The 18,752-nt window shown below is 45.1% G+C and overlaps 1 long non-coding RNA gene across 2 annotated transcripts; it reads left to right on the forward strand.

The window, feature by feature from the left end:
• Positions 1-13,020, forward strand: LOC131193943 (uncharacterized). 2 transcript variants are annotated; one of them, XR_009154068.1, is made up of 3 exons: positions 1-2,316; positions 11,898-12,005; positions 12,991-13,020. It is a non-coding gene; the product is annotated as an uncharacterized LOC131193943 (long non-coding RNA). The 2 variants fall into 2 exon arrangements; XR_009154069.1 differs by lacking the exon at positions 1-2,316 and adding an exon at positions 10,772-10,849 and having other exon boundaries at positions 12,991-13,016.
• The last annotated feature ends 5,732 nt before the right edge of the window (positions 13,021-18,752 follow it).

Genomic DNA, 18,752 nt, shown 5'->3' on the forward strand with positions numbered 1-18,752 from the left:
TATAGTTAAAATAAACAAACATATGCTAAAATTTCCCCCCCAAAAAACTATTATACCAATTTTCCCTCTCTAGCTCTGACTTCCTCCTTACATAACCAAAATCCTTCAAAAAAAAATTAACAATTAACAGTAATAAAATATATAAATCAATAAAACAAATTAATCCTAAAGTATTTAAAACCAGCTAGTGCATAAAAATCCAATCCAATTCAGAGAATATCTCCCTTATAGTTTCTATAACCATATAATTCCCCCCCCCAAATCTTTCTTAACGTAAGATCTTTTGAAAATATTCTATTTGCAATTCAGTACAACACATTTTATAATTTCAATACAAGAAATTACAGTATCTATTCAACTTTAATCCTAGTCTTTTATGATAGATGTGAAACATATAATCAACCCATTTCTTCCAGATCTTTCTCACATAAAGTCTTTCAGGAACGCTAATATTTTTATCTGTTAATATTTCAAAAAAAACTTCTTTCCAGGATAATACTTTTATCTCTTGCCGTTTTCTTTGATGCATTAGTCTCTGTCTTTCCTTCATTACTCCTTTTAAAAAGTCAATCACAATAATTTCCTAAAAGTTCCTTATGTCCAACAATCCACAAGTTACTGCCATATATTCCATCAGTCCGGAAAGAGAACTCTTGGAAAGCATTAATCCTGTAAATTTTTCCGGTTCGGGAGGCAGTGTTTCAGTGTTTCAGTGTTTCTATTGATGATATTCAAATTGGGATTTTTATATATTACTGTTTTTTTTTATTTTTAGCCAAATCTGTAGCAATGCATTCCTTAATATGTGTCTTCTAAAATCTCTCTCTGTTTTGTGGTTTTTGTCCTGCTTGCAGATCGTGGCCTTCTATTGCTAGGACCTCTTTTATTCTTTAATTCCATCCAGTCCTTTAATCCAGTTAAGATAGAAGCTTGATAGTATATTTCCCATTCTGGAAGAGCCAGTCCCCCTTTGCCTTTCGTATCTTGTAATAATTTAAGTCTAATTCTGGGCTTTCCCCCCCACCATATAAATTTAGTGATTATTTTATTTAAGGTTTCGAAAAATATTTTTCCTAATTTTATTGGGATGACCTGAAACAAAAATAGTATTTTCGGCAATACGTTCGTTTTGATCATTGCGATCCTCCGTAAAAATGAAATCTGTAAGTTTTTCCAATTTTCTAAATCTTTTTTTATTTGCTGTAGAATTTTATCATAGTTGTCCTCCCTGATTGAGGAGCTGTAAACCAAATCCCTAAATATTTTATTTTCTTGGTTGTTTGCATTTTTATTCTATCTTCCAATTCTTCTTCTTGTTTCTTTGTAAGGTTTTTAGTTATTAACTTTGATTTATTTTTGTTGATCTTAAGTCCCACTTCCTCACTGAATTCCTCTATTTTTGGGATCAGTTTGGGTCCAGTTTCTAGTGGTTCTTCCATTATAAATTTTTGTCATTCACATTTCATTTTGTCACTCCAGTTGCTTCCTTTCTTTAATAAGTCTATTTCACTATTTCTTTGATAAGTGTAACTCCTATCTCTTGGTGAGTTGTCCCAGGGAGAGTTGGCTGCAGAGAGTTGGCCATGATGAGTTGGCCATGGCGAGCTGTCGTAGACCCAGTTTGGTTTGTCCAAAAGCAGAGGATTATTTCCATGTCAGTTAATTGACCTACTGAATTAGATTTCACAGGTGAGCCATCAAATAATCCTTTACCAACCAGATCTCCTCTCCTATGTCCTTTGCTGGGGTCCCACCATATCTTTGTGAAAATGGTTGCCATTCTTTACCAGCTAGTCTTTATGTAAGTGAACCATAGTGGGCTTGAATCCTTCCCTCTTCTCTGATACTCCTCATGGTCTACCACTGTTTCAAAAGAAATCAATCAATCAATCAGAATAAAGTTGGAAAGGACCTTGAAGGACTTCTGGTCCAGCCCCCTGTTCAAGCAGGAGACCCTATACGATTTCAGATAGGTGGCTGTCTAGTTTTTTCTTAAAAATCTCCAGTGGTGTAGCACTCACAACTTCTGGTGGCAAGCTGTTCCACTAGTTAATTGTTGTCACTGTTAGGAAGTTTCTCTTAATTCCAGGTTGCTTCTCTCCTTGGTTAGTTTCCATCCATTTCATCTTTTCTTTTGTGCATGGAATTGAAGAATGCATGGACATTGTTGTCTGCGGTGGTAAGGAAACATCTCCAGGGACACACCAAACTCAAAGAAACAATTGAAGCAGGACGTTCTCTTCCGTACTATCTGCCCAACATTTTAGCCAAGAACTTCAGCTTCAAACCGGACAGAAACCTGAGACTTCACTGGAGGTCAGTTTTATCGCACCTTTGACGTTGAATGTTCCTGACCCACAACAACGGCAAAAACACAACAGGTTTATGATATAAAACTTATTTGACACAGCTTACGTTATGCTCATATTGACCCACTGTTTTTTCTAGTAAATTTTGGGGTGGTGTGGAAAAAAAGATCTCACAGCCTTCTCCATAATTCCAATATTCCCGACTCTCTTGATATTTCAGGCCAAATTACAGTTGGATCTCAGCTAACAGATTTGCAAAATCACAGGAGGAAATGCAGAAGCATATACTGTGTTTTGCCGAAAATATAGATTTTTTTTTATTGGCCAAGTGCGATTGGACACACAAGGAATTTGTCTTGGTGCAGATGCTCTCAGTGTACATAAAAGAAAAAATACCTTCATCAAGGTATTTATTTATTTATTTTATTTTTATTTTATTAGATTTTTATACCGCCCTTCTCCCGAAGGACTCAGGGCGGTGTACAGCCAAAAGATAAAAAACCCAATATATATACAATTAAAACAAAAAATTTAAAACAAAGCATATTATAAAGTGGCCGACATTTAAAATTTAAAACCCTAAAATAATAAAACCCCAATTAAAATTAATAAAACTGTTAAGCCAGTCCCGCTTGAATAAATAAGTGTGTTTTTAGCTCACGGCGAAAGGTCCGAAGGTCGGGCACTTGACGTAGGCCAGGGGGAAGTTCGTTCCAGAGCGTAGGAGCTCCAACAGAGAAGGCCCTGCCCCTGGGGGCCGCCAGCCGGCATTGTTTGGCGGACGGCACCCTGAGAAGGCCCTCTCTGTGTGAGCGTACCGGTCGGTGGGAGGCATAAGGTAACAGCAGGCGGTCCCGTAAGTACCCGGGTCATAAGCCATGGAGCGCTTTAAAGGTGGTAACCAGAATCTTAAAGCACACCTGAAAGACCACAGGAAGCCAGTGCAGATTGCGTAGCAGTGGTGTTACGTGGGAGCAACGAGTGGCTCCCGTTACTACTCGCGCAGCTGCATTCTGGACTAGCTGCAGCCTCCGGGTGCACTTCAAGGGCAGCCCCATGTAGAGAGCATTGCAATAATCCAGACGAGAAGTGACCAGAGCGTGAGTGACCGTGCATAAGGCATCCCGGTCAAGGAAGGGACGCAACTGGCGAACCAAGCGTACTTGGTAAAAGGCCCTCCTGGAGACGGCCGCCAGGTGTTCATCAAAAGACAGCCGTCCATCCAGGAGGACGCCCAAGTTGCATACCCCCTCCCTTGGGGTCAATAACTTGCCCCCAACAGTCAGCTGTGGTTGCAGCTGACTGTACCGTGGTGCTGGCATCCACAGCCACTCCGTCTTGGAGGGATTGAGCTTAAGTCTGTTTCTCCCCATCCAGATCCGTACGGCTTCCAGGCACCGGGACAGCACTTTGACAGCTTCGTTGGGATGGTCCGGGGTGGAAAAGTACAGCTGAGTATCGTCAGCGTACAGATGGTAACTCCCCCCGAAACCACTGATGACCTCAACCAGCGGCTTCATATAGATGTTGAACAGGAGAGGCGAGAGAATCGATCCCTGAGGCACCACAAGTAAGGTGCCTCACGGATGACCTCTGCCCCCCTGTCAACACCGTCTGCGACCGGTCAGAGAGATAGGAGGAGAACCACCGATAAACGGTGCCTCCCACTCCCAAACTCTCCAACCGGTGCAGCAGGATACCATGGTCGATGGTATCAAAAGCCGCTGAGAGATCTAATAGGACCAAGGCAGAGGAGCAACCCCTATCCCTGGCCCTCCAGAGGTCATCCACCAACGCGATCAAAGCCGTCTCCGTACTATAACCGGGTCGGAAGCCAGACTGGAACGGGTCTAGATAGACAGCTTCATCCAGGTACCGGGGAAGCTGCCATGCAACTACACTCTCTACAACCTTCGCCACAAAGCAAAGGTTGGAGACTGGACGGTAATTCCCGAAAATAGCTGGGTCCAGGGAAGGCTTCTTGAGGAGGGGTCTCACCACCACCTCTTTCAAGGCAGCGGGGAAAACCCCTTCCACCAAAGAAGAATTTATAATCCCCCGGAGCCAGCCTCGTGTCACTTCCTGAGTAGCCAATACTAGCCAGGAGGGACACGGGTCCAGTAAACATGTAGTTGCATGCAACCTCCCCAGCAACCTGTCCACGTCCTCGAGAGCCACAGAATCAAACTCATCCCAAATAACTTCAACAAGACGCGTCTCCATCATCTCGGCTGGATCATCGCAATTTTGGTCCAAACTATCCCGAAGCTGAACGATTTTATCGTATAGATAACCGTTAAACTCCTCAGCACGTCCCTGTAAAGGGTCATCCCGTCCCTCCTGATGAAGGAGGGAACGGGTCACCCGAAACAAGGCGGCCGGGCGGTTATCTGCCGATGCAATGAGGGTGGAAACGTAGGAACGTTTCGCCTCCCTCATTGCCACTAGGTAGGTCTTAGTAAAGGACGTCACTAGTGTCCGATCAGCCTCGGAATGGCTAGACCTCCAGGTGCTCTCTAGGCATCTTCTCTGGCATTTCATCTCCCTCAGCTCCTCGGAAAACCAGGGAGCCAATTGAGATCTATGTCGGGTCAGAGGCCGCAAAGGCACGACACGGTCCAAAGCCCCAGCCGTGGCCCGTTCCCAGGCCGCAACTAGTTCTTCAGTCGTGCCGTGGGCAAGATCCTCAGGGAATGGCCCAAGCTCTGTCCGGAACCTCTCCGGGTCCATCAGGTGCCTGGGACGGAACCAACGCATTGGCTCCGTCTCCCTGCGGTGGTGGGCGGTGGTCCGAAAGTCTAGGCGGAGGAGAAAATGATCTGACCATGACGCCGGTTCCATCACTAAATCTCCTAATTCCAGATTATTAACCCACTGTCCAGACATAAAAATCAAGTCTATTGCGCCTCCCCCAATGTGTGTAGGGCCATCAGTTACTTGAATCAGGTCCAAGGCCGTCATGGAGGCCTGGAACTCCTGAACCACCGTTGATGACAAGCCGGCCGATGGCAAGTTGAAATCCCCCAAGACCAAAAGTCTGGGAATCTCAACCGCCACCCCAGCAACCACCTCTAGTAGCTCAGATAGGGCTGTAGTCACACAGCAAGGAACCAGGTACGTGATCAACAGACCCATCTGATTCCGATGGCCCCACTTCACAAGGAGGGATTCATAACCAGCTATCTGAGGTACAGTGGACTCCCTCGGCTCCAGACTCTCTTTAGTCACAACCGCCACCCCCCCACCCCTACCTTGGGCGCTCGGCTGATGGAATGTGCGGAAACCTGGAGGGCACAGTTCAACCAGGGGTACACCCTCATCTGTGCCCAACCAGGTCTCTGTAATGCCCATAAAGTCCGCGGACTCCCTCTGAATAAGATCACAAATCAGGGGAGCCTTATTAATCACGGACCGGGCATTGCAAAGCATCAGCCGAAGACCCAAGCTCTGAGGGTCCTGACCATCTGGGGAACAAGTAAGGACTGAGGGGCCGGAGCACGTGATCGTTTTTAAACATCGAACACGCGCTCCCGAAACGGCCCCTTGCCTCCGCCATATCTGCCTCTCCCACTTACCATTCAGATGGAATGACACTCTCTGCTCTGAACACTCCCCTCCCCCCTGTCTTCGGACCAACTAAAGTAATGCCGTGAGCGCGTGCTGGGACTGGACATACCCCCCCCGACGGGTTTCCCCCAACACCCGCCCTAACCCTCCCTCCCCTTAAAAATTCCCTATTTAAAAATCCCCAAAGGCTCTTTCTCGACGCATGCCACCTCTGTGGGTCCCAAGACCTGTCATTGAGGCTGGCCCTAGGTAATGAAGCGGGCCAGTCCTGCAAGGCGGGGGCACCTCGCAGGCGCAAGAGTTCATGTGCAGAGTATCACATGAAGGAATAAGAGTCAGCGAAGGATGGTCATGTCCTCAGATAAGCAAAGCATATTAAATGATGGTCTGTCCAGTGGAAGCCCATTTGTCCGATGGTAAGTCAAATGGGGGCTAAAAATGATGGAAGGATGATATAACGGAGTAGACATATAACATTTATGGCAATCAGCCATAAGCAAGTCCTCGTAGTGGATCTTACAACAAGGAAAATAATGCCCATCCATTTATAATCTGGTCCAAACACTCCATTGGAGACAAGGTGAGTGGCATTTATCGTCCCCGCCATCGATGTCCACCGTTGATTCCCGGATAAGTCCCCCGGTCGATCTCAAACCAGTTTAAGGCGTCTTCCATAGTAGTCCCAAGGACTACACATGGCCAAAGAGTCTCAAAAGGCCATGTGAGTGCAGATGACATTGCACTAGATGGAAAGAGGCAAGCCATAATAGGCTAGGACTCCTCCGACGTCTGCCCGATCAACTGTTCTCCGCCTAAACGCTCCGAGGCAAACTGCTCCAGGCCAAAAGCCTGTCCACAGAAGCCACTCACTCGAGAGGGCCGGACCCTGCTCAAGGCCTGACCAGTCCAACAAGCCAGGCCGGTCCCGGGGCCAGGTCAGGCCAAATGTCCCCACGAGGGGCAAGCTGTAAAATGCTGTAGAGGCCTCAGGTCACAACGCGGTAGGGAGTGGTATCGAAGCATCAAGATGGAAATTAAAAAGGCAGGAAAAGTATCTGCAGAGCCGGGTAACAGCCCCTCACCCCTTCCTCATCCAAAAGGCATGGGGGAGGGCCAAAATGCCGTAGGAGACAACGATGGATCAGCGATGGAAAGAATAATAAGCGGGACGATAATAAAAACGCCGGTATCAAAGCTCACCGCACCGCGGCCTCGTCACCCGCCACGGCCTCGCTTTAGTCCAAACGCTGATGATAAGGGGCGGACGCCTCAGCAGTGGTCACGAACCTCAGCAGCCCCAAAACCTCCAAAAACCACTCCTGGGCTGCTGGGACGATGGTACGCAGTCAGATGGCAGAAGACGCCGAAGAACGCCGGAGGCCAAAGAATGCCGAAGGCAGAAGACAAAAGCAGACCAGGCGCCGATGAAAATGGCCGCCGCTCGCCGCATCGCCGCCTTCCCCCTGCCCTTTCTCAGCAGCCGCTAACCCGAGAAGGTCCAGAGACCTCTCCTGTGGCTGCTGCAGCGATAGTCCACCAGGCCAGGGGGTATAGGCAGCCCGGCAGGTCGTCAAGATAATGCCATCATCTGGAAACCGTCCATCGCTGACTCCCGTTTTAACCGCGAGCCTCCATTCTCGCGCATGCGCAGAACACAAATGATGGTCAATATGTCAATATAAATCATAAGGATTGCCAGCAACAAAGTTGTTGACCTACTCAGAAAATAAGTCCTAGCTTGATTTTACACATGCTCCCAATATAAGCCCTAATTAAGATCCCGCCCACTCCAGGGTGCACGGGTAAAAATTAAGCGAGGGTGGGGATGAGGGGATGGTGATGGTGGAACTGACCTACTACTTCCCTTCGGACAGTTGCAGCCATGCCTTGCAGACCTCGGCCCATTTCTTCTGCAGCTGGCTAGGGTTTCCTGAAGCTTCTCTAGCCAATAATCGGGCTCCGGACTGATCTGTTTGCACATGGAACGCTAGTGTTTGCCTTGAAGACAGGAACCGGTTGGTTCTTCACCTGGTCTGATCCAGTTTCCATTTTGGTGTCGGGAGGAAAAAAACCCCTCCCTTCCCCTTTCTCCTGAAACCTTCCCATTCTTCTCTCTTAATCCTTTAATATTCACTCCCCCAATGACGACATCTCAGAGGGGTATAAAGAAGTGTCTCCTTCCATCCCGGGCGACACTTTGAAGGCTCCAGAGAAGATTGCAAGATGAAAACTCTGCTGCTGGCCTTGGTGGTGGTGGCCTTCCTGTACCTGGACTTAGGTAAGGCTACCAAGCTTTGATCTTGAGTGGCAATCAAACCAAAGACCAGGGGCAGAGGGAAGGAGGGTATTCAAGGCTGCTATGCTCCATTCTGGTGGTGGGACTTTCTCACTGTTTTGCTCTGTATAAGGGGGGTCCAGGGGAGCCTTTAGGGGACAAGAGGCACTCTACATTTGGAGAAAAGTCCGTAGCTGAGATAGTGGCTGGCAAGAACTGGCATTCTGGGGTAGACTGCCTCTGAAAGTAGAGGTTCCTTTGTGTAGTGAATTCTGCCATGGAATAAAATGAAAAAAAGGTTCCCTTTTCATTGCCGTCCATCTGTCCTCCTCTAGCTCAATATTTGGATAGTACAGTTGTTGAAAGGTAAAGCCTTTCTCTTTTGTGAATAGAATAGAATAGAATAGAATAGAATAGAATAGAATAGAATAGAATAGAATTTTTTTTTTATTGGCCAAGTGTGGTTGGACACACAAGGAATTTGTCTTGGTGCATACGCTCTCAGTGTACATAAAAGAAAAGATACCTTCATCAAGAATCATAAGGTACAACACAGAACAGAACAGAACAGAACAGAACAGAACAGAACAGAATAGAATAGAAAATTTATTGGCCAAGTATGATTGGACACACAAGGAATTTGTCTTGGTGCATATGCTCTCAGTGGACATAAAAGGAATAGAATAGAATAGAATAGAATAGAATTTTTATTGGCCAAGTATGATTGGACATACAAGGAATTTGTCTTGGTGAATATGCTCTCAGTGGACATAAAAGAAAAGATACCTTCATCAAGAATCATAAGGTACAACACAGAACAGAACAGAACAGAACAGAATAGAATAGAATAGAAAATTTATTGGCCAAGTATGATTGGACACACAAGGAATTTGTCTTGGTGCATATGCTCTCAGTGGACATAAAAGGAATAGAATAGAATAGAATAGAATAGAATAGAATAGAATAGAATAGAATAGAATTTTTATTGGCCAAGTATGATTGGACACACAAGGAATTTGTCTTGGTGCATATGCTCTCAGTGGACATAAAAGAAAAGATACCTTCATCAAGGTACAACATTTACAACACAAATGATGGTCAGAGGGTACAATTTAACACTTAATGATAAGCATAGGGTACAAATAAGCAATCAATATCAATATAAATCATAAGGATTACGAGCAACAACGTTACAGTCATACCGTCATAAGTGGGAGGAGATGGGTGATGGGAATGCTGAGAAGGTTAACAGTAGTTCAGATTTAGTAAATAGTTTGACAGTGTTGAGGGAATTATTTGTTTAGCAGAGTGATGGTGTTCGGGAAGAAATTGTCCTTGTGTCTAGTTGTTCTGGTGTGCAGTGCTCTGTGGCGTCGTTTTAAGGGTAGGAGTTGAAACACTTTATGTCCTGGATGTGAGGGATCTGTAAATATTTTCACAGCCCTCTTTTTGATTCGTGCACTATACAGGTCCTCCATGGAACGCAGGTTGGTAGCAATTAAACAAAACAAACCTAAGTTTAACTCATAGAATCATCTATTGTAATGTCCTTCCTATTAAAGACTACTTCAGCTTTAATTGCAATAATACAAGAGCAACCAACAGATTTAAACTCAATGTTAACCGCTTTAATCTAGATTGCAGAAAATATGACTTCTGTAACAGAATTATCAGTGCTTGGAATACTTTACCTGACTCTGTGGTCTCTTCCCAAAATCCCAAAAGCTTTAACCAAAAACTTTCTAATATTGACCTCACCCCATTCCTAAGAGGACCATAAGGGGAGTGCATAAGAGCACAAAAGTGCCTACCGTTCCTGTCCTATTGTTTTTCTTTTTCTTTTCTTCTTCCTATATATATATATATATATATATATATATATATATATATATATATATATATATATATATATATATATATATATATATATATATATTTGTTTTCTGAGGTTTTCACGGGTGTTTGTATATAGGTCTTTGGTTGTTGGGTTTTCTCCGTGTAAAATTGGAAGTGTCTTGGCGACGTTTGAAGTCTCATTCGTCATCTTCAGGCTTCAGCTCGTGCTTCTGGGAGCAATGTGCTGCGATCACACATTGCTCCCAGAAGCACGGTTGAAGCCTGAAGATGACGAATGAGACTTCGTCAAACGTCGCCAAGACACTTCCAATTTTACGGGAGAAAACCCGAATAACCAAAGACCTACATATATATATATGTTTATATACTATATAATCTTTTTTATATGATGTTGTGACAAAATAAATAAATAAATAAATAAATAAATAAATAAATAAATAAATAAATAAATAAGTAAATAAATAAATAAATAAATAAATAAATAAATAAATAAATAAATAAATAAATAAATAAATAAATAAATAAATAAATAAATAAATAAATAAATAAATAAATTATTTTTCAAGTAATTGAAATTATTATTCAGGTGAAAAATGTTTCTTCTTTATGATCTCTATGAACTATAGATATATATATGATGTTGTGACAAAATAAATAAATAAAATAAATTATTTTTCAAGTAATTGAAATTATTATTCAGGTGAAAAATGTTTCTTCTTTTTACCCTGCCATCTCTCTCCCTCTGGCTTTGCCGTTGCTCGGCGTTTGAATAGTACAGCCAAAGGGGATCACTGATGCCTCCTTCGAGTCAAGCTTGTAGTTTCCTTGACTCCAACCTGAGGTTGGTTGTTGTTGTGGGGATTTCAAAGACTCCTCAGTGTAGCCTACAGCCCCGGGGGTCCCCCATCCTAGGATTAACCAGCCCCAACCCTGCTTAGCTTCCAAACAGAGACCAACCACTGAAATTGCTGTTTGCTTGTATCTTATGGCCTATTTCAGAAGAGGCGATTTTTTTTTTAAAACCCCAGCCTCATTAGTTTTATAATCACCCAAGGTTGTGAGGAAACCTTCTTGCTATTTTCCCCTCAGCCAGCAACCCTGTGAGGTAGGATGGGGGAAGAGAGAGGATGAATAGTGCAAAGTCACTCAGCTATCTTTCGTGGCCAAAGTGGGACTAGAATTCACCGTCTCCTGGTGATTGGCCCAAAGTCACCCAGTTGGCTTTGATGCCTGAGGTGGGACTAGAACTCAGAGTTTTCTATTTCTAGACCAGCGGTTCTCAACCTGTGGGTCGGGACCCCATTGGGGGTCGAATGACGATTTGCCAGGGGTTGCCTAAGACCATCGGAAATATGGGAACTATACTTGCGAGTCGAAGAATCGCACTCCAATCGTTGACTTCACAAGCTAGCTGAAGACTCTTCAAATCGCTAGCCGAATTCGGCTTCAGGCGCGATGAATTAAAAAAGAGAGAAATCTTTGCTCTGATGTCTCCCTCTCAAGCCAGCTGCAATCACTCCCAATCGCTAGCCTAATCTGGCTTCAGGTGCAATAAATTTAATAGGGGAGGAGTCTCCGCTTTAATGCCTCCGTCCTCAAGGCAATCGCAAGTAGTTCAGATCGCTAGCCAATACGGCTTCAGGTGCGATAAATTCAAAACGAAAATAATTTTACAGTTGGGGGTCTCCACATCGTGGGGAATTGTATTAAAGGAGTCGCAGCACTATAAAGGTTGAGAACCACTGTTCTAGACCATTTGATTTTTCTGGGGAAATTTTCCCAGCTGACTTTAGTATGAAAAAAAAATCTATCATCCCATAAATAATGTTACAAGATCCGAAAAATAAACCTCAGTCTACAAATTTCTGTGTTTTGTTTCTTTCATCCAGGGAACACCCTGATTTGTCACTCATGCATTGGAGAGTTTTGTACTAACCCCGTGGAGTGTCTATTCTGGGAGAATGCATGCATTCAAGTGAATAGCAGTTTGGAATTGGGTAAGCATGGTTATTATTCCTTCTCCAATTATTATTTTTTTTTGGGGGGGAATGCAAATTACAGCTCCCAAATGCAGCCGAGAGTTGCAGACCATTTAGGACCTATCTGGGTCCTGTCTGGGTTCCCCTGAGGTCACAGCCTGTTGCCGGACAGTCCAAGGAATGCAAGGAAAGTAGGCAGGGATGAAATCCAGCAGATTCTCACGGTTCTGGAGAACCGGTAGTGGAAATTTTGAGTAGTTCGGAGAACCGGCAAATACCACCTCTGGCTGGGAATGGAGATTTTGGAATATCCTTCCCCTGGAGTGTGGTGGGAATGGAGGTTTTGTAGTATCCTTCCCCTGGAGTGAGATGGGAATGGAGATTTTGCAGTATCCTTCCCATGCCACGCCCACCAAGCCACGCCCACCAAGCCACGCCCACAGAACTGGTAGTAAAAAAAAATTGGATTTCACCACTGAAAGGAAGGCTTGGACTTGGGAGCCCCATCCCTTCCAGGATCAGCTGAGGTTGGAGAGGGAATTTTCTTCAGAGAAAGGGGAGGGAAGAATGCTAGGGACATCGGCAGTCTCTTCTGTAATTGGCTGAGTTTAGAGCTCTCACGTTAAGTATCCAAGAGGGATGGCATTGCCCCCAAGTCAGTCAGAACCTGGGACTTCCCCAGAAATCTCTTGTTTATTCCTGTACTCAGTGGTGGGATTCAGCCAGTTCACACCACTTCGGGAGAACCGGTTGTTAACTTTCTGAGCAGTTTGATGAACTGGTTGTTGGAAGAAATCATTAGGGCAGAGAACCGGTTGTTAAATTATTTGAATCCCACCACTGCCTGTACTCCTGAGTAGTGAGTGGAGGAGGAAGGAGATCTGCTTTCCGACCTGGAGGGAAGGCATGGATGTGTTAAAAGTGGGTTCACTACTTTCTTCAGCAACAGCTGCAGATCTGTTCTTTGGTATTTTTAATAATCATTTGGTTTGTCTTTCCCCAGGATATAACATTTCCATAGGATATAACTTTTCCATAGGATATAACATTTTCCCAGGATATATCATTGTTAAGGACTGTTTTTCAACTTGTGATGGAGTTCCAGACGGTGATGTGTGCTGCACAATAAACGAGTGTAACATTTAGCCCTAAAAGTGGCTAATTTCTTTGAGTCTTGATGTCGTCCATCACGGGCCTTCCTTGAAGATTTATGCTTCTGGCCTTTACCACAAAGATAGTCCGAATAATCCCCCCTCCCCAACTCCTTTCTGTGACACCTCCCCATATTTCTCTTTTGTCTTGGTTTGCAATCTTCCTTCTGCTAGTTCTGTAGCGTGAGAATCAAATAAACTTCAGCATTCAATTCAAGTGTATTGATTTTTTGCGTTTCCCCCTCAGAACCAAACCTCCTTCTTCCAGAACCCACAGTTAGCGAGTATTCCTCCCTGATCCAGCAGGTGGAGATGCTGTGATGAGGAGGATTAGGCCCAATCCCTGTTGAATCATGGTGTTGTGTCTGCGCCCCCCGAGTTGGGCCCCCTGCCAGAAAGTGACTCGGAAAGTGAGAGGGAACGGCCATCAGGATTTACCTCGGGGGCACCGGAGCACCGGCTTCCCTGGCTCAGCTCCAGGAGCCAGAGGCAGGCCAGGTGGAGGACATAATGAGGCCTCCATCCCCTGACTCTTCCCCCCCAGGCCACACCTCCAGACCCGGCTGATGGCAATCAGGCCTGGCTGGACCCTAGGTTTCATAGGCAGGAGAGGCAGGAACAACAGAAGCAGGGGTGGGGCAGGCCTAGAAAGTGCTGAGTCACGGAGCCACACCCCACAGAGTATAAAAGAAGCAAGGGCTGCTATACCACTTCGTGGCAAGCAAATCAACTGCTTAGAGGGAGAGAATTAGAGCTGAAGTCCTGTTTGTTCCTGGTTTCCTGGCTGACTCATCGGCATGAAGAGAGATAACAGAGACACTTGGCAGACACTCGCTAGTTTGCTGCCGGAGCTGATAGTTGCCGGCTAATTAAGTCATCGCTTGTGTCTCCTGGACTGAGGAGGGGGACAGAACACATGGCTTATCTTGGCTGACTGGGTAATAACCCTACATTAAGGCAGGGAAGAAAGAGAAGAAAACCCCAACTATGTCCTTTGAATAGAATAAAATAGAATAGAATTTTATTGGCCAAGTGTGATTGGACACACAAGGAATTTGTCTTGGTGCATATGCTCTCAGTGTACATAAAAGAAAAGATACGTTCATCAAGATACAACATTTACAACACAATTGATGGTCAATATATCAATATAAATAATAAGGATTGCCAGCAACAAGTTATAGTCATACAGTCATAAGTGGAAAGAGATTGGTGATGGGAACTATGAGACAATTAATAGTAGTGCAGATTTAGTAAATAGTTTGACAGTGTTGAGGGAATTATTTGTTTAGCAGAGTGATGGCCTTCGGGAAAAAACTGTTCTTGTGTCTAGTTGTTCTGGTGTGTAGTGCTCTATAGCGTCGTTTTGAGGGTAGGAGTTGAAACAGTTTATGTCCAGGATGCGAGGGGTCTGTAAATATTTTCACGGCCCTCTTCTTGATTCGTGCAGTATACAGGTCCTCAATGGAAGGCAGGTTGGTAGCAATTATTTTTTCTGCAGTTCTAATTATCCTCTGAAGTCTGTGTTTTTCTTGTTGGGTTGCAGAACCGAAGCAGACAGTTATAGAGGTGCAAATGACAGACTCAATAATTCCTCTGTAGAACTGAATCAGCAGCTCCTTGGGCAGTTTGAACTTACATAGTTGGTGCAGAAAGAACATTCTTTGTTGTCCTTTTTTAATGATGTTTTTGATGTTTCTTCCGGAGAAGACGTCTAGAGAGCACCTGGAGGTCCAGCCGTTCCGAAGCTGATCAGACACTAGTTAGGTCCTATTCTAGGACCTACCTAGTGGCAATGAGGGAGGCGAGGCGCTCATATACCTCCACCCTCATTGCGTCGGCAGATAACCGCCCGGCCGCCCTGTTTCGGGTGACCCGCTCCCTCCTTCATCAGGAGGTGCGGGATGACCCGTTGCAGGGACGTGCTGAGGAGTTTAGTGGTTATCTATACGATAAAATCGCTCAGCTCCGGGATGGTCTGGACCGAAATTGGGATGATCCAGGCGAGGGAGAGGAGACACGTCTTGTTGAGTCCATTTGGGATGAATTTGACCCTGTGGCTCCCGAGGACATGGACAGGCTGTTGGGGAGGCTTCATGCCACTACATGTTTACTGGACCCGTGTCCTTCCTGGCTGGTACTGGCCACTCAGGAGGTGACACGAGGCTGGCTCCAGGAGATTATCAACGCTTCTTTGTTGGAAGGGGTTTTCCCTGCCGCCTTGAAAGAGGCGGTGGTGAGACCCCTCCTCAAGAAGCCCTCCCTGGACCCAGCTATTTTGGGAAATTATCGTCCAGTCTCCAACCTTCGCTTTGTTGCGAAGGTTGTAGAGAGTGCTGTGGCACGACAGCTACCCCAATACCTGGATGAAGCCGTCTATCTAGACCCGTTCCAGTCCGGCTTCCGACCCGGGTACAGCACGGAGACAGCTTTGGTCGCATTGGTGGATGATCTCTGGAGGGCCAGGGACGGGGTTATTCGTCTGCCCTGTCCCTATTAGACCTCTCAGCGGCTTTTGATACCATCGACCATGGTATCCTGCTGCGCCGGTTGGGGGGATTGGGAGTGGGAGGCACCGTATATCGGTGGTTCTCCTCCTATCTCTCTGACCGGTCGCAGACGGTGTTGACAGGGGGGCAGAGGTCGACCGTGAGGGACCTCACTTGTGGGGTGCCGCAGGGGTCGATTCTCTCGCCCCTTCTGTTCAACATCTATATGAAGCCGTTGGGTGAGATCATCAGTGGCTTTGGGGTGAGATACCAGCTGTACGCTGATGACACCCAGCTGTACTTCTCCACCCCAGGCCACCCCAATGAAGCTGTAGAAGTGCTGTCCCGGTGCGTGGAAGCCGTACGGGTCTGGATGGGGAGAAACAGGCTCAAGCTTAATCCCTCCAAGACGGAGTGGCTGTGGATGCCGGCACCCCGATTCAGTCAGCTGCAGCCGTGGCTGACTGTTGGAGGCGAGTTATTGGCCCCAAAGGATAGGGTGCGCAACTTAGGTGTCCTCCTGGATGAACGGCTGTTGTTTGAAGATCATTTGACGGCCGTCTCCAGGGGGGCCTTCCACCAGGTTCGCCTGGTTCGCAGTTGCGCCTTCCTTGATCGGGATGCCTTGTGCACGGTCACTCATGCTCGTTACCTCTCGCCTGGATTATTGTAATGCTCTCTACATGGGGCTCCTTGAAGTGCACTCGGAGGCTTCAGTTAGTCCAGAATGCAGCTGCGGGTGATAGAGGAGCTCCCCGTAGCTCCCATATAACACCGCTCCTGCGCAGACTGCACTGGCTGCCTGTGGCCTTTCGAGTGAGCTTTAAGGTGCTGGTTACGACCTTTAAAGCGCTCCATGGCTTAGGGCCTGGGTACTTACGGGACCGCCTGCTGTTACCACATGCCTCCCACCGACCCGTACACTCTCACAGAGAGGGACTTCTCAGGGTGCCGTCCGCCAAGCAATGTCGGCTGGCGGCCCCCAGGGGAAGGTCCTTCTCTGTGGGGGCTCCCACACTCTGGAACGAACTTCCCCCGGGTTTACGCCAAATACCTGACCTTCGGACATTCCGTCGCAAACTGAAGACGCATCTTTTTATTTGCGTGGGGCTGTCTTAAATTGAATTTTATCTTTTATCAATTTTTAAACGGGGTTTTTAGTATGGAAATTTTTTAATTTTAGGCTAATTTAAATAAGTTTTTTTAAAATGGTATTTTAATCTGTATATTGTATTATTTTATCTTGCCTGTACACCGCCCTGAGTCCTTCGGGAGAAGGGCGGTATAAAAATCAAATAAATAAATAAATAAATAAATGTTAGCTGTCCATTTTAGAACTTGCGATATGATAGAACCTAGAAATTTGAAGGTTTCTACTGTTGATACTGTGTTGTCTAGTATTGTGAGAGGTGGAAGTATGGAAGGGTTTCTCCTAAAATCTACCACCATTTGTCAGTGAAACCTCAAACTTCAAGACTGCTCCTTCCTTCCTTCCTTCCTTCCTTCCTTCCTTCCTTCCTTCCTTCCTTCCTTCCTTCCTTCCTTCCTTCCTTCCTTCCTTCCTTCCCTTTCTATTCTCTGGAGCCAAGCTGAGAGGAAGAGGAAGATGCTTTGAAATAGAAGAAGGGGATTTGGGGTGAAAGATGGTAGGGCTCTTCTCCATCCCTCCTACCTGAGAGAAGGCGGATCTTGATTCAACCACTGGTGCTGAATGTTGTTTCAAACTCCCCTCAGTCCTGGAGTGAAAGTGTTAGTGGAGACACCGCAGATTAATTAGCTCAATGTTGGGGCCGAGTGAGAATTTTTCCTAAAAAAATAATAATCATATAATTTGATTTAGGAGCACCCTGGCTCTGTTCAATTCTGGTAACCACATAGCATAATGGGAAAGCAAAAAAATGCACATTAAGAATGTAGCATGTAACACAAGAAAGATATATATCGGAATGGGGAAGGTGGATTGATTATGTTCAAAATAAATATCAGACTAAAAAGTATCAAATAGCTAATGAATGAATAGAAAGTCATAATAAGTAATAATAAGAAGCCAAACAACAGCAATGCAGTTCACCAGCTCAAATCCCCCTGGAACTCAGACTAATCTGAGCAAACCAAGCCCCCACCCAAACAGGACACACCTCCAGCCAATCAGAGGACAAAGAAACCCCATCCAATCAGAGCACAGCCAAGCTCCCACCCAATCAGTTCAAACCCCCACTAGCAGTTAAAAGGAAGAAACAGCTGCGATCACACATTGCTCCTAGAAGCACGAAGGTGAAGCCTGAAGATGACGAATGAGACTTTGTCGAAACGTTGCCGAGACACTTCCAATTTTACAAACATCCGCGAAAACCTCAGAAAACTAATAATTGTATCTGTATATATATATTTTTTGTGTATGGGAAAAGGGAGTTATGATTCTATGGGAGAGATTGGAGTTTATGAATAGTTAGCGTAATTTAGCTTATGATTATTAGATGTTATACCCTGTATTTTGCTCTGGGAAGTCTGGGGGTGTGTGTGGGGTGAAAAGGGGGGTGGAGGGGAGGGGGGGTGGAGGGAGGAGGAGGGCGTGTATTTGTTAAAAAATGTTTTGTAAAACTTTTTAATAATAATAAAAAAAAGAATGTAGCATGGAAGAAGAACGGTTGGCAAATCTTACAACGTAATAGTGTCGTAGTTGCATGAAGGGCTCCAGTCACCCGTGCCCAATGCCTGGGAGAATAGAATGGAATAGAATAGAATTTTTTATTGGCCAAGTGTGATTGGACACACAAGGAATTTGTCTTGGTGCATATGCTCTCAGTGTACATAAAAGAAAAGATACCTTCGATTGATAAAATAGAATATAGGGGTAAGGAAGTTTATCAAAACAACTTGATTAAAAAAGCATTTTTAGAGTATTATAGTAAGTTATATTCTAGAGATATGATTGATGATACAGAGATAGAAAGATATTTACAAAAACAAAATATTTGTGAGCTTACAGAAAACTAAAGAGAAGAACTGAATCAATTAATTACTTCAGAGGAAATTTTGTTAGCAATTAAGCAACTTAAAATCGGTAAAGCACCAGGTACAGATGGTTTAACAGCTGTTTATTATAAAAATTTACAAAATGAGAT

This window comes from Ahaetulla prasina, chromosome 3 (genome assembly GCF_028640845.1).
Source record: "Ahaetulla prasina isolate Xishuangbanna chromosome 3, ASM2864084v1, whole genome shotgun sequence".
Lineage (NCBI taxonomy): Eukaryota > Metazoa > Chordata > Lepidosauria > Squamata > Colubridae > Ahaetulla > Ahaetulla prasina.